This window comes from Lactuca virosa, chromosome 2, assembly GCF_052849685.1.
Source record: "Lactuca virosa cultivar CGN04683 chromosome 2, Lactuca_virosa_CGN04683_v6, whole genome shotgun sequence".
Classification (NCBI taxonomy): domain Eukaryota; kingdom Viridiplantae; phylum Streptophyta; class Magnoliopsida; order Asterales; family Asteraceae; genus Lactuca; species Lactuca virosa.
Window position 1 is genome coordinate 175414383 of NC_136427.1, and position 13448 is coordinate 175427830.

Below are 13448 nucleotides of genomic sequence, written 5' to 3' on the forward strand. Positions count from 1 at the left end.
GCATGGTTATTCACACCCACTTTGTGATCCTCGGCATCCCAGTCACAAACGCGAGGGGCATATCGAGATTTAAACATGCCATTGAAAGGTTCAATGAATCTCAATGAAATCTAGGAATTCTCAATACATTTAAAACTTAAAGCCTATGTTTTTCATGGTGAAGAATTAGTGAATCGTCATTCACTTACCTCCAAATTATTTGCATATTGGATTACGGCATCCCTTTTCTAATGTGTAAATAACGGTGTTGGGTCCTAGCCCTAATTTTTCATTTTGGGTGTTAATTAGGGACTTAATCTAATCAAACTTTGTTCTTTCTATTTGTAGATGTCTAACGCAAACAACGCAGCTGCTAGCTCATTTCCTCTAATGAGCCTTTGTCAAAAAGTGACATTCGATGGAACGAACTTTAGCGAATGGATAAGATACATTCGCACAATCGCGCGTTACGAGGACAAAGAGTATGTTCTCGATGAGAAGCTCGAAAAGATCAATCCAGAAACTGCTACTCCCGAAGAAATGGCTGTCTTTGAGAACCATGAGCGTGATGCAACGAAGGTCCATTGCATCATGATAGCCACAATGAACTCAGAATTCCAAAAGTCCTATGAGGACATGTATCCTTATGAGATGCATCTAGACTTGATGGAGAGGTATCACCAAAGCGCGAGGCAAGAGCGCTATGAAATCATAACGAATATGATTACTGCTAAAATGGGAAGTGGAGAGTCTCTTACTGTGCACTTGCAAAAGATGCAAAGGTATGTTGATCGTCTTCGCAAGTTGAATGTCAACTTTGGGGAAGATTTGGCTATCGACATTGTTCTTCACTCCTTGCCCTCATGCTACAACCAATTTAGGATGACCTACCACATGAACAAGGAAGAGGTCACCCTAAGCAAACTCCAAGGGCTCCTGAGGACTGCTGAGAGCAACCTCAAGGACAAGTCTGTTGCACCAACTCCCAATCCACCCGTTGCTCCTGTTTTGGCTATTGGGCAGGGAAGGGGCAAGAAGAGGAAGGCTTTTTCAAAGAACCACCACAAAGGAAAGTCCCAAAATGGTTCCTCTTCTAGTGGGACCAAGGTTGATCCTGCTAAGCCCAACCCAAACCCAAAGGAGGCAGAGTGCCACCATTGCCACAAAATAGGGCATTGGAAGAGAAGCTGCCCGGAATATCTGCAAGCCATCAAGGATGGGAAGATCAAGCCATCTTTCGCAGGTATTTACATAATTAAATCTAATAATTCATCTCATGCTATTTCTTGGGTTCTTGATACAGGGTGTGGTTACCACATTTGTTCTGATTTGCAGGGACTAGGAAGAAATAGGGATCTGGAGCTTGGAAGAATAAATATGATCATGGGAAACAGAAGAACGTCGCCTGTCACCAAGATTGGAGTGTATTCTTTAGGGCTTAGGAATGGTTTGAATTTAGAATTAAATAATTGTTGCTACTCGCCAGATATGGCAAGAAACATCATTTCTTTTCATGGTTTATTTAGAAAAGGATTTAGATATTCGTTTAATAATGAGAATGGTTCGATTTATGCTTATCTAAATGGTGTTTTATATTTTGAAGCAATGCCTTGTAATGGAATTTATGAAACTGTTATGGTTGTAGATAACCTAGGAAATGATGTGTTGTGTATGGATTCTTCCAATGGTATGGATAAAGCATCCTTGTGGCATTGTCGTCTTGGACATGTCAACAAGAAGCGCATAGCCCAACTCCAAAAGGATGGAGTGTTGGAGTCGTTCGACCTTAGGGAAGATGACACGTGCGAATCTTGTTTACTTGGAAAGATGACCAAGTCATCCTTCACTGGCACTTGTGCGAGGGGTAAGGGTTCATTGGATCTCATACATACAGATGTATGTGGACCCTTTAGATCCACCACAAGGGATGCAAATCGCTTCTATGTGACTTTCACAGATGATTATAGCAGATATTGGTATATCTACTTAATCAAGCACTAGTCAGAAACCTTTGAAACGTTCAAAGAGTTTAAACAAGAAGTGGAGAATCAATTGGGCAGGAAAATCAAGATGCTTCGATCTGATCGAGGTGGAGAGTACCTAAGTCTTGAATTCCACGACTACCTCAAGGAATGTGGAATAGTTTCACAATTGACGCCACCTAGGACACCACAATTGAATGGTGTAGTTGAGAGGCGTAATCAAACCTTGCTAGACATGGTTCGTTCCATGATGAGTCGTGCTTCACTACCTATCTCATTCTGGGGGTATGCCTTAGAGACTGCCGCCCATATCCTTAATTTAGTACCCACAAAGAAGGTTGCCAAAACACCTCACGAGATGTGGACAGGGAAAGCTCCCTCGTTGGCACATATCAAGGTTTGGGGCTGTGAAGTTTTCATAAGACGAGAAACTCACGACAAGCTCGAACCTCGTAGTGAGCGATGTATATTCATCGGCTACCCACAGAAATCCTTTGGATATCTCTTCTATAGGCCGAGTGACAATGTTGTCTTCGTTGCGAGGAGAGGGGTTTTCCGAGAGCGAGAACTCATAAACCAAGGAGACAGTGGGAGACAAGTCGATCTTGAAGAGATTCAAGAATCTAGCGATGAAGGAACCTCTAACACTGGCGCTCAACCCGAGGAGGAAACTCCAGTTGAACCAATTGACGAGTCCTTACCTCTTAGACGTTCCGAAAGAGTTAGAGTTCAACCCCAGTTTTATGGTTTTCATATTACTACCGAAGGGGACACGTATATTAGTGATGGTACACTAATAAATCTAGATGAACCTAATAGCTATGAGGAAGCCATGGCAGGCCTAGAGTCTGTGAAATGGAAAGAGGCGATGGACAGCGAGATCCAGTCCATGTATGACAACCAAGTTTGGAATTTGGTTGACAATGTACCAGGTCGTAAGACGGTCGGGTGCAAGTGGATCTTCAAGAAGAAGACCGACGTGGATGGAAACGTGCACACTTATAAGGCGCGATTGGTTGCGAAGGGTTTCACTCAAACTCCTGGAATTGACTACGACGAAACCTTCTCGCCAGTTGCGAAGATAAAGTCTATCAGGGTGATGCTGGCCATTGCTGCATTTCATGACTATGAAATATGGCAAATGGATGTCAAAACCGCTTTCCTTAATGGGAAGTTAGCTGAGGATGTTTACATGGCTCAGCCAGAGGGTTTTGTCAATGCGAAACATCCCAATAGAGTGTGTAAGCTTGAGAAGTCCATTTATGGAGTTAACCAAGCATCTCGCAGATGGAATCTTTGCTTCAATGAGAAAGTCAAAGAGTTTGGTTTTGTACGAAGTGAAGATGAATCATGTATATATGTCAAAGCCAGTGGGAGTATAGTAAGCTTCCTCGTTTTGTATGTCGATGACATACTACTCATGGGAAACGACATCCCGACTCTGCAGGAGGTTAAGTCCTGGCTCGGGAAGTGTTTCGCTATGAAGGACCTCGGAGAGGCTTCCTATATTTTAGGAATAAGGATAGTGAGAGAACGAAGTAAGAGACTAATAGGACTTAGTCAGAATACTTACTTGGATAAGGTACTAAAACGTTTTAGTATGGAAAACTCGAAAAAAGGGAGAACTACCGATACAGAGTAATGCCAAATTGAGTAAGACTCAAAGCCCGGGTACAGAAGCCGAGATAGCTGAGATGAGCCGAATACCCTATGCTTCCGCAGTTGGCTCAATCATGTACGCTATGACTTGTACTCGCCCTGATGTGGCCTTTGCTTTGAGCATGGTCAGTAGATATCAGGGGAACCCAGGTAGAGCTCATTGGATTGCAGTCAAGAATATACTTAAGTACCTTCGGAGGACCAAGGAATGGTTTTTAGTCCTCGGAGGGAGTGATGAATTAAAGGTGCGAGGGTATAGTGACGCCAGCTTTCAGACCGACAGGGACAACTACCGTTCGCAGTCGGGCTGGGTCTTTACCCTTAATGGGGGAGCGGTGACTTGGAAAAGTTCCAAGCAAGAAACAGTAGCTGATTCAACGTGCGAATCAGAGTACATTGCAGCGAGCGAAGCGTCAAAGGAGGCTATGTGGTTGAAGAACTTCATTGGTGATCTTGGAGTTGTGCCTACCATAAAGGAGCCTATGGAAATTTTCTGTGATAATGAAGGAGCGGTTGCCTTGACCAAGGAACCGAGGGATCATGGTAGATCTTGACATATCGACAGAAAATATCATTTTATTAGACATCGAGTAGAAGAAGCACACCTCGTGGTGAAGAGGGTATCGTCAGAGGATAACCCAGCAGATCCGCTTACGAAGGGACTTAGCAGGGTTAAGCATTTGCAGCACGCTAGGAGCATTGGGCTAAAGGACGATATTAGTTTAGATTAGATAGTTTGGAAACGTATAATAGATAAATGAAATTGACATTTGATGATTAAATAAAGGAGTATTATTTATAAGTAAAGCTACTGTCTTATGTTAATTGTTTAACTATTGTTTCATTTTGCATGTTTTGACTTCCTGAGTAATTAATTATTTGATAATAATCGAATTATTCGAATAGTCCACAGTCGTTCATATGTTGGAAGTAGATATGAATGAAGACTGTCATGAATTGGTGTGTAGATTGTCTAAAGTGTATTAGACATAGCAAAGGTTTGCTACAACGTTCATGAGTGCTTATGAACTTGATTTGAGCATTGGAATAAACCCACACTTGTTGGAATCACTTCATGGAATTTATCACGAGTGATCACAAGATGGTAATATCATATGGTCTTAAAACCTAGATATATGGTTTATTGTTTGTTAATTGGTTATGCATTGATAATGCGCAAACGCGTCAGTAACTTGATGTTATAAAACGTATTGTTGTGTGTAATTTGATTAGTGGATAATATATGCATATAAGTCGAAGTTTATCTGTTCCTTTTATCCTAAGAGGGTAAAAGCGATATCAGGGCCCCTCGATGATTTGATTTGACTTATGTGCCGGGCCCGGTCAGAACTAAATTGATGTGTTCGATTAAGTTCTATGTCAAATGAATCTGAGATCGAGAAACAAATTGCAGGACAATAAGTATGACCATGTTCCATGTAATTGTCCGCACGATATCTAGAACAGAGGATTATACGATCCCTTATCTAAAGGACAGGATATTGATAAGATCAGAGTTGACAGCGTCTTTGAGAGCTACGATTGCTAATCGGATTGTGTTTGCATATATAGTTACTAGACTTATCCAAGTGGGAGACTGTTGGATTAGTGTCTAAGGCTGTAACTATATTTGGTAAGTACTTGACCCGGTTATGTATGGTCCTTTTGGGTTGCCTTCACCATAGCAACTTGACAGGATGATTTGTTAAGAGATAAGAGATATTATTAATATATTATGAGAATAATATATATTTAAGGAATAATAATATTATTTGATTAATATAAGTCATATATTAATTGAGAATTAATTTGGTGACTTAAAGAGGTTAATTGAATAAAGGGCATAAACTGTCAAATGTGTGATAGTTGTATTTTGGGCTATGTATCCTTATGGATATTGGGGTGGACGAAATTTAGGGTTTGGGAACCTTAAATTCGTCCAAGCCTTGTATCTAGAAGGATCTTGGATTGCTTAGGGCCTAAGTCATTCAATTAGGGTTAAAGGAGAAACCCTAATAGCTCATAGTATAAATAGAACCCTTGGGGTGGAGAAATCGGCACTCTTGCAAGCCAAGGAACCCTAGGGCCGATTTCTATCCCTCCTCCCTCTCTCTCAAGATCATCTTCTTGCTAGTTGGTGTTTGTAAGCCATTAGAGGAGTGACAATTGTGACTCTAAGCTCCAAGAAGAAGAAGTATCAAGCAAGTAATTCAAGGTATTCTTTCAGATCTGATTTCATATGATTAGATTCAATATATTACATTAGATCTAGTATTGCAAGTCTTGGATTCAATGCATGTTCAATTAGAGAAACCTAGATCCAAGCAATTAGGGTTTGCATGTGCACATAGGAAAGTTCTTATGGCTCAAACCCATCAATACTTTCAATTGAAGATGGACCACATAAATCAATATGAATTAATTAAAGTGGCTCCACAATCTTAGTATTATGTTTGAAGAATGAATTTTTTTTGCTTTTTTCCCATTTCACAAGTTGCACACAAATGCTCTTTTTTCAAATTTGAGAATCGGAAGACCTCACGCGAGATCAATAATAACAAGTTTGTTGATATCTTTGAAGTTGAGATAAGAAATTCGTCTATGGCATAACCAACTATCATTTGAACATGCTTTTGCAAGTAAGAAAATTCTGTGAATTTGTTTCAAATTAAGGGGATACATTTCTCCTTTTCTTTTCGATTTCAAAATCACTTTTTCTCAAGCTTTGTGAATAATTTATGATCCTTCCTCATCAAAGGATACTTTGAGATCAGAACCTACAACAAATTGAGAAATACTTATTAGATTGTATTGCAATCCTTCAACATAATCTACCGTTCGAATTATGAACTCTCCATTCGTAATTATCATGTCCTTTGATTTCACCAGTTGCATTGTTTCCAAATTTCACTTTTCCACCATCTTTTAGACTTCGATATTCTCTAAACTCCTATTTCCTTCCATTCATATGAAGAAAATACCCACTATCAATGTACCATTCCGAATCGAACTGCTCATCACATATTACCTACAAAATTACACCAATTTAGGAACCCATACCATTTTGGGTCCTTGTGAGATTTTTGATTTTAAGTTTAAGACAGGAAAAATCTTAGTTTTATCGATCCAAAATGATTTTTTATTCACAACATTATTCACTCCTTTTTCCATTTAAAAACTTGAGATTTGTTATCACAAAGATTAACTTCAACAAAAGAAGTTTTGTGATTTGAATGTGCTTTTCTTTGTTGTTCCATCTTTTGCAAAAAATCTCCTTCTTGTTGTTTTAATTTTGTATTTTATGCTTTTAGAATAGCATCTTGATCCAAAACCTTTTTCCTAGATACCTCAACATATTGTGGCTTTTCAACATTGGGTTTTCTTATTTTTGAATAGTAAGAATTTGGTGAAAATTTCTATTTTGTTTTTGGATAAGGAGATGAATGAATAATTTGATTATAAGATCTTGATGAATTAACAAACTTTTTATTTGTATTTTTAGAAACCAAATCAACATTTTTATCACTAACCCAATTTTCCTTTTTCTTCCAAAATTGTTTCCTTTCAATCAAATTCTTTTCATATCTACCATTCATTTTGTAGTGACCCAGATTATGATGACATGTGCGGAATAGTAAATATCTAGTGAATCATGCAAACATTAAGAACACAAAGAGTAAATAAAATCATTTAAGCTCCATTAGAATAGTAAGAGTACAATTGGGTTTTGAATACTCTCTCACTAAACTAAAACTCACAAATGGGTCTTACATAATGGGAGTCACTCACTTCCTATTTATAGGAAAGACTCAACACATTTACACATACAAGAGGGTAAACCACATCCAAGAAGAACTTTGCACCCTAACATTCCCCCCCCCCCCTCAAAGTTCGGATTGGATGTCCCCGCTTCAGTTTCCAAATGAGATTGCGCGATCAAGACCAACTCCCCTTCGAAGTAACACCGGTCTTCAAATCTGTAAATGAATACCCGAGAAGCTTCAAATACCCATATCTACATTCTTCCCTTTTTTTAATCAACAAGTGATTATAAAACCCACAAAGCATGAGAAGCGCTAGAGGAATAAACTTGACGAATCTCCCCCTCGATGTGTGACAAAAATGCAACCGCGGAAATCTAGCACGAAAAACAATCACGAAAAGCCGAGAAAAATTTCCAAATTTGGTGAAAATTTTCGACATTTGGGTGAGAGTTGCAAGAATTTCAAAAATCCGGGTAAATACTGTAAATTTCGTAATTCTGCACGGACCCGTTGCACCAAAACAGCTACTAATGCGAAACTTTACCCCAAATGTGAAACTGGGTATAAAATGTCAATTTGCAAAAGCTTCAGGGACTGAACTCGAAAATCTCCCCATGTCACAGAAAATTACCCTAGTGTCAAAAATGGGTAATTTCTGCAAAAGTGTTGCAACTTCAGGGATTCGAATCAAAAAATTTGCATTCTTCACAAAACTTTACTCCCAAGTCGAAAGTAGGTAAATTTTTCCAAAATGCTGAAACTGTAAGGACCATATGCGAACAATTTCCTTTCTTCCCCAAATTTGTTACCAGATGCAAATGAACAAATTACACAGAAGTAGCAATAGCGAACCATCGGCAACCCCAATAGCAAACCATCACATACTTCTCAAAAAATTAGACCTTCCAATTCGCTATCAAACCGAACCTTCCCAATTGAAGTCCTTCGCTTTCCAGATGCATTCAATGACCTTTGCTTTCCATATGCGTTCAATGACCTTCGCACATTGAACACACGATCCACACATCGAAATCGTGTTCGACATCCAAACCAATACCAGTTGAGTTTGATGCAAACGATCCCAAGAAGGTCAGTTCGTCCTCAAGGCATTTAATGTTCCTGATGCAAACAGTGAACGTCACACTTTGAAATTGCTATCCACATAGCGAACAACTATCAGCACAAGTCGAAATCGATTATTAGCCCAAATTGATTATTAAACCAAATCGATTTCGCTTTTGACTTGCAACAAAGGTACTTTCATTCCCAACAATAGTCAACCATTTCGATCACAAAACGTTGGATGTCAAAATCAATTTCCCATCTATTCACGTCAAAATCGAACCTTTGACCAGCAACTGCTTTTTAGACCATAGAACCAACTCCAATTCTTTTCCAAGACTTCATCAGTTGAAATCAATTTCCAGATGCAAACACAACTCCAAACAAAGGCAATTTCGTTCGACCTGATGTCCATGGTATTCTCAAATCCAAAATTAATACCCAAGGCTTTCGACTATTAACATTCGACATATTAACCTTTCGATTCCAGACACAAATAACAACACCAATTTTGACTCCATATTCGATTCGATTTTCAAACATCCGGTTGAATCCAAGCACTATCAAACATCAGTCGACTCCAACCAAATACGACTCCAAGTATGTTTGATCGGAATTCGAACTACTCCAATCAAAATCAACTTCTATTGGGACTCAATCATCAGTCAAAATTCCCAAATATATTCTGACTCATCTGATTTTGACCAAAACACATTCGATTTTGAGACTCTTGATGCTTCATTGACTTGCATAACTCAGCATCATCATTTATCATACAAAATTATAAAGGTTGGCTCGAACAAAACTTAGTCAAAAACGAATGTTATTGGTAATTTTGTATCATCAGTGCGTATTTAGGTGTAATGGATTGACTTGTTGACCAAAAATCAATCTTGATGAATATTAAACAAGTAAGGAAGGTGTGGAGTGCACACTTGTTTAAGATCATTCAAGATTTAAAGTAGAGTGTTATTTAGGGGCGAAGCCCCTAAACGAACGGGGGTCTGGGGGCAGCGCTCCTGGGAGCGGGGTCCAAGGGGCGGCAGCCCCTGGCGGGTTCCAAGGGGCAGAGCCCCTGGCTTTTGTTTTTGGATAAGGAGATGAATGAATAATTTGATTATAAGATCTTGATGAATTAACAAACTTTTTATTTGTATTTTTAGAAACAGAATCAACATTTTTATCACTAACCCAATTTTCCTTTTTCTTCCAAAATTGTTTCCTTTCAATCAAATTCTTTTTATATCTACCATTCATTTTGTAGTGATCCAGATTATGATGACATGTGCGGAATAGTAAAGATTTAGTGAATCATGTAAACATCAAGAACACCAAGAGTAAATAAAATCATTTTAAGCTCCATTATAATAGTAAGAGTACAAGTGGGTTTTGAATATTCTCTCACTAAACTAACACTCACAAACGGGTCTTACTTAATGGGAGTCACTCACTTCCTATTTATAGGAAAGACTCAACCCATTTACACATACAAGAGGGTAAGCCACATCCAAGATGAACTTTGCACCCTAACACATTTCCCTTTTCTTTGCTTTGATTTCCTCAATTGATTTTTGATTAAATGCTTTTCCTTTAATAATATTTTTCACAACATTTTTCTTTGTACCACAATATGTAACTTCTTTTGTACCATTCGTTTCACTAACATCATGTGAAACATTCACACTTTTTAAAGGTTCTGAGACCTATTACCCTTTTTCTTTCCATGAAGTCTTTTCCGAAAGACCATTTTTTCATCACCATTGTCAATTGGTGCAAACCAAAAATGATCTTCAAAACCCTTGGCATTATCATTCTTGTCTAAACCCTTGGCATTATCATTCTTGTCTAAACCCTTGGCATTAACAATTGATGTCAATTTTGATGTATCATTCTTGTCTAAAGCCTTTTTCATAAAAACTTGATTAGGTGTTTTCTGAAATTTTCGAAAAAAAAATTGCTTCCTCGTTCAAAATTTCAAAACCTTAATTCATAACATGATTTTAAAAGTTCAAATAAATCTTCAAAGATTAATTCGTTTTCGATTCTTCAGTATTTTTCATAAAAAGAAGAACAATCAACTTCATCTTCACCATAAATTTCACTCATTTCACTTTCATCAAAATCAGAAATTTTCTCAAAAGATTTATCTTCTTCTGATTTTAATTTTTGGCATAATGAATTATATTTCTCTATTGAATTTTGTTTGATTTGTTGTTTATCCTCTTCAGTTAGAATATTGTTCAACATCAAATTCTTTTCTTTTGATTTAATGAATTCTTCAGTCTTTTCAAGTCCAATTTTGTATGATTCATGCAAAGAGTCATCTGATGAATTCATAGATTCACAGTTAGAGCAATTATCATCTATTTCATCTTCTTTAATTCAAGAAAAGACAAAATCATTTTATGCAATTTGCTACCAATATCACAGTTAAGATAAAGTTGTATAATATTATTATACATACGTTTAGCAATTACATCAACCTATTATCTCGCTTCAAAACTATTACATCATCCTGAAGTCTAGGTATTTCAATTTTAAGAGCTTCACTTTTCATTCTTCTTTCCTCACTTTTGAAGGAGTGCCTGCTAAGACTATCACTAAAATCATAATTCTTAATGCGAGAGTGCTTAAGACATTCACTAAAATTAGAAAATCTATCATGCAATTCTGTCAAATCGGAATCATAACGAGAAACATGAATATTAAGATATTTAAGAATGGAATGTACCTTGTTGATTACATTCTCACTTTCTCCAGCATACTCCTTGATGCTTTTTGCTAAGAAACACACATCTGATTTCGCACCTTCATCAGTAAAATATTCTTGACTTTCGGAATTTGTGCTTCCAACCATCAAACACTTTCCTTCAATCCCGCTCTTCTCTTCTCTCACAACATATATTTTTCCATGTGAAGGCCTCCGAAACTCATCATCTTCAGAATCAGTTGACCACACTTCAACTAGACCATCACTATCATCCTCTTCAACTATCAACGCTTTTCTAGTGATTTTGTCTATCTGAATCTCCTCTATCATTTTCAAGTAATAGTCCTCATCTTTTGACTTTTCTTTCTTCTCATTCACTTTTCTCAACATATACTCTTTTGCAAAGTGGGTTTTTCCATGACAATAATTGCAGTCGTAACCTAAGTCACCAAGCAACATTTTCTCGCCTTTTTCATTATCTTTCTAAAATTTCCTGTATTCGTCTCCTTTTTCTTTCTCTGAAACAGATTTATGATTGTAAGTTCCATCTTCATTGCTTCCTTTGTTGAATTTTTTTCCTTTGAATTTTGAGTAGTTTTTCTTGAAAAAAAGTTGCTGACTAAGAGTGCCTTAACTTCACTTGTAAATTCATCATCCAGACTATCTGAATCAGAATCATCTTGAATCACCTTGGATGATTTACCTTTAGATCCTTACAATTTTACAACAAATGCTAATGGACCTGCATTTGGGACACTTTTGGCTTCTTGAAGAACCTTCTTCTCATGAGATTTGAGAATTCCTGCCAATTTGGCCAGAGAATAGCCCTTAAACTGTTTGTAAGCTTTAACAGTTTAATCAATGAGCTTCCATTCAGATCTTAGGCCATTTAGAAAAGTGACCTTCTGTCCAATCACTTCCCTTCTCAACTTATGCTTAATCATTTTGCTTAGCAAATGGTTAAACGAGTGACAGTTTGATCAATGGATTCATCTTATTTTTGTTTGAATGAACCAAATTCAGATAAAAGAGTAGCTTGAATTAAATGAAGTAAATCAGCATCACCGGAGTATGATTTTTTCAATTTTACCCAAATTTAATTAGTTGTACGACAAGAACTTACCAAACGAAAAGTATCTGGAGGAAGAGAAAACCTCAGAATCTTTAATGCTTTTAAATTGTTCATCAGCAATTCCTTTTCATTAGATTCACTAGCCTTTACAATGACAATATCATCCAATTCCTTTTAAGTATATATGATCTTATTAGTCTTTACAACTTTGAATCGTCCTTCATAGATCACTCGCCAGATACTTGAACCATGAGCTTCAATGATGTGAACATAATCCTCAAAATGAAGTGGCTAGACTTTATAATCTTCTAGAAAAAGATTTTGAATCCGATTGGTAGAACCAATGGCACCATGAAGATTGAACGAAATCGAGTAAGAATCTTCTTTAGACATTTTCAAACAAATTTCAACAGAAAAATAGATTAGAATCAGATATGTAAGCTAGGAATGACTTCCAAACCAAAAATCAAATGATTTGAACTGAAAATTTTGGATCAAATTAAAATCAAAAGTTGCAAAATGCGGAATTGATCAAAAAATGCAAAGTAAAAGTCTAAAGAACACGAAGAACTTTGAATGATTTTAGATCTGAAAACACCTTACAAAACTTCCTATCCTGATACCACTTGATAGGATTTTAGGAACGTAGATTCTATAATAAAAACATCAAACGAAAATTTGATTGATTGAAATGAACACAAGAAGGTACATAAGATATGTTTTGCATTAATGGATAGGAAGAACAATTTGTTACAATGAGATTGTGCAAAACTATTCTGTGGGAAAGCTATCCATTCTACTAACTAATGCCCTTATATATAGGCGTCGGAGGAGAACTACAAAGGAATCCTAATTCAACAGTTCAGAACTGCAAACCTAAGATTAAATACATTCCGAAATCAGAATAACAACAATACATTTAGGAATTAAGAAAAGACACTAAACATTACAACGAAAATGAGAACAGCGCATACAACTAGACACAATATTATTTCCGAATCCTAACAATCGATCTAAGAAGATGGAGTAAAAAATATGAAACAAAATTAGCGAAGGCGTGCGTCGACATATCGGAAGATAACACCACCAGCAAGAGCCAATCGCGCGATCAATTTTGGTTGCATGTTACAGAGCGATTTTGTAGGGGTACGGGTCGAGATCCAGATTATCAGACGAGTGAACAATGCAACTCAAAAATGGACTGATATAAACAAACTCTT